The sequence below is a fragment of the Doryrhamphus excisus genome, unplaced genomic scaffold (genome assembly GCF_037039965.1).
Source record: "Doryrhamphus excisus strain RoL-2023G ecotype Guam unplaced genomic scaffold, RoL_Dexc_Guam_v1.1 HiC_scaffold_24, whole genome shotgun sequence".
NCBI classification, from domain to species: Eukaryota; Metazoa; Chordata; class Actinopteri; order Syngnathiformes; family Syngnathidae; genus Doryrhamphus; species Doryrhamphus excisus.
Window position 1 is genome coordinate 6,292,501 of NW_027621862.1, and position 2,500 is coordinate 6,295,000.

The window sequence follows — 2,500 nt, forward strand, 5'->3', positions numbered from 1 at the left end:
CCGCCTGGCAATACCAGGTGCTGTAAGTTTTTATGGTTTCTGCTCTTGCCTGACAGCAGAGGGCGCTGTTTGACACTTTTTGCTGGAGTCTAGTTTGGCCTGTGTCGCTTTCAAATAGGATCTTTTCAGTTGACCTGTCAGCTTACGGCCATACTACCCTGAAAAGGCCCGATCTGGGAAGTTAAGAAGGGGCGGGCCTGGTTAGTACTTGGATGGGAGACCGCCTGGGAATACCAGGTGCTGTAAGATTTTTATGGTTCCTGCTCTTGCCTGACAGCAGAGGGCCCTGTTTGACACTTTTTGCTGGAGTCTAGTTTGGCCTGCGTCGCCTTCAAATAGGATCTTTTCAGTTGACCTGGCAGCTTACGGCCATACTACCCTGAAAACGTCTCATCTCGGAAGCAAAGCAGGGGCGGGCCTGGTTAGTACTTGGATGGGAGACCGCCTGGGAATGCCAGGTGCTGTAAGCTTTTTATGGTTTCTGCTCTTGCCTGACAGCAGAGGGCGCTGTTTGAAACTATTTGCTGGAGTCTAGTTTGGCCTGCGTCGCCTTCAAATAGGATCTTTTCAGTAGACCTGGCAGCTTACGGCCATACTACCCTGAAAACACCCGATCTCGGAAGTTAAGAAGGGGCGGGCCTGGTTAGTACTTGGATGGAAGACCGCCTCGGAATACCAGGTGCTGTAAGCTTTTTATGGTTTCTGCTCTTGCCTGACAGCAGAGGGCGCTGTTTGACACTTTTTGCTGGAGTCTAGTTTGGCCTGCGTCGCCTTCAAATAGGATCTTTTCAGTTGACCTGGCAGCTTACGGCCATACTACCCTGAAAACGCCTGATCATGTCTGATCTCGGAAGCGAAGCAGGGCCGGGCCTGGTTAGTACTTGGATGGGAGACCGCCTATGAATACCAGGTGCTGTAAGCTTATTATGGTTTCTGCTCTTGCCTGACAGCAGAGGGCGCTGTTTGACACTTTTTGCTGGAGTCTAGTTTGGCCTGCGTCACCTTCAAATAGGATCTTTTCAGTTGACCTGGCAGCTTACGGCCATACTACCCTGAAAACGCCCGATCTTGTCCGATCTCGGAAGCTAAGCAGGTGGGGGCCTGGTTAGTACTTGGATGGGAGGCCGCCTGGGAATACCAGGTGCTGAAAGCTTTTTATGGTTTCTGCTCTTGCCTGACAGCAGAGGGCGCTGTTTGACACTTTTTGCTGGAGTCTAGTTTGGCCTTCGTCGCCTTCAAATAGGATCTTTTCAGTTGACCTGGCAGCTTACGGCCATACTACCCTGAAAACGCCCGATCTCGGAAGTTACGAAGGAGCGGGCCTGGTTAGTACTTGGATGGGAGACCGCCTGGGAATACCAGGTGCTGTAAGCTTTTTATGGTTTCTGCTCTTGCCTGACAGCAGAGGGCGCTGTTTGACACTTTTTGCTGGAGTCTAGTTTGGCCTGCGTCGCCTTCAAATAGGATCTTTTCAGTTGACCTGGCAGCTTACGGCCATACTACCCTGAAAACGCCCGATCTCGGAAGCTAAGCAGGGGAGGGCCTGGTTAGTACTTGCATGGGAGACCGCCTGGGAATACCAGGTGCTGTAAGCTTTTTATGGTTTCTGCTCTTGCCTGACAGCAGAGGGCGCTGTTTGACACTTTTTGCTGGAGTCTAGTTTGGCCTGCGTCGCCTTCAAATAGGATCTTTTCAGTTGACCTGGCAGCTTAAGGCCATACTACCCTGAAAACACCCGATCTCGGAAGCTAAGCAGGGGCGGGCCTGGTTAGTACTTGCATGGGAGACCGCCTGGGAATACCAGGTGCTGTAAGCTTTTTATGGTTTCTGCTCTTGCCTGACAGCAGAGGGCGCTGTTTGACACTTTTTGCTGGAGTCTAGTTTGGCCTCCGTCGCCTTCAAATAGGATCTTTTCAGTTGCCCTGGCAGCTTACGGCCATACTACCCTGAAAAAGCCCGATCTCGTCAGATCTCGGGAAGCGAAGCAGGGGCGGGCCTGGTTAGTACTTGGATGGGAGACCGCCTGGGAATACCAGGTGCTGTAAGCTTTTTATGGTTTCTGCTCTTGCCTGACAGCAGAGGGCGCTGTTTGACACTTTTTGCTGGAGTCTAGTTTGGCCTGCGTCGCCTTCAAATAGGATCTTTTCAGTTGACCTGGCAGCTTACAGCCATACTACCCTGAAAACGCCCGATCTCGTCTGATCTCGGAAGCTAAGCAGGGGCGGGCCTGGTTAGTACTTGAATGGGAGACCGCCTGGGAATACCAGTTGCTGTAAGCTTTTAATGGTTTCTGCTCTTGCCTGACAGCAGAGGGCGCTGTTTGACACTTTTTGCTGGAGTCTAGTTTGGCCTGCGTCGCCTTCAAATAGGATCTTTTCAGTTGACCTGGCAGCTTACGGCCATACTACCCTGAAAACGCCCGATCTCGTCTGCTCTCGGAAGCTTAGCAGGGGCGGGCCTGGTTAGTACTTGAATGGGAGACCGCCTGGGAATACCAGGT

At 52.0% G+C, this 2,500-nt stretch overlaps 4 non-coding genes and 8 pseudogenes across 4 annotated transcripts in view; all 12 read left to right on the forward strand.

Annotated features, from left to right (window-relative positions):
- LOC144895899 (5S ribosomal RNA) overlaps window positions 1–29 on the forward strand; it is a 119-nt pseudogene extending 90 nt beyond the window's left edge.
- A 111-nt stretch (window positions 30–140) lies between these two features.
- On the forward strand, window positions 141–249 carry LOC144896840 (5S ribosomal RNA; annotated as a pseudogene).
- Window positions 250–361: 112 nt separating this feature from the next.
- Window positions 362–470, forward strand: LOC144896688 (5S ribosomal RNA; annotated as a pseudogene).
- A 112-nt stretch (window positions 471–582) lies between these two features.
- On the forward strand, window positions 583–691 carry LOC144896277 (5S ribosomal RNA; annotated as a pseudogene).
- Window positions 692–803: 112 nt separating this feature from the next.
- Window positions 804–922, forward strand: LOC144895760 (5S ribosomal RNA). The gene has a single exon (XR_013626268.1). It is a non-coding gene; the product is annotated as a 5S ribosomal RNA (ribosomal RNA).
- A 112-nt stretch (window positions 923–1,034) lies between these two features.
- On the forward strand, window positions 1,035–1,153 carry LOC144895883 (5S ribosomal RNA; annotated as a pseudogene).
- Window positions 1,154–1,265: 112 nt separating this feature from the next.
- LOC144896535 (5S ribosomal RNA) lies at window positions 1,266–1,374 on the forward strand (annotated as a pseudogene).
- Window positions 1,375–1,486: 112 nt separating this feature from the next.
- Window positions 1,487–1,595, forward strand: LOC144895946 (5S ribosomal RNA; annotated as a pseudogene).
- A 112-nt stretch (window positions 1,596–1,707) lies between these two features.
- Window positions 1,708–1,816, forward strand: LOC144896226 (5S ribosomal RNA; annotated as a pseudogene).
- Window positions 1,817–1,928: 112 nt separating this feature from the next.
- On the forward strand, window positions 1,929–2,048 carry LOC144895711 (5S ribosomal RNA). The gene has a single exon (XR_013626219.1). It is a non-coding gene; the product is annotated as a 5S ribosomal RNA (ribosomal RNA).
- Window positions 2,049–2,160: 112 nt separating this feature from the next.
- On the forward strand, window positions 2,161–2,279 carry LOC144895390 (5S ribosomal RNA). Its single transcript, XR_013625889.1, has one exon. It is a non-coding gene; the product is annotated as a 5S ribosomal RNA (ribosomal RNA).
- Window positions 2,280–2,391: 112 nt separating this feature from the next.
- LOC144895622 (5S ribosomal RNA) overlaps window positions 2,392–2,500 on the forward strand; it is a 119-nt gene continuing 10 nt past the window's right edge. The window contains exon 1 of the ribosomal RNA XR_013626126.1: window positions 2,392–2,500. This exon is cut by the window's right edge and continues 10 nt beyond it. This is a non-coding gene — a ribosomal RNA (5S ribosomal RNA).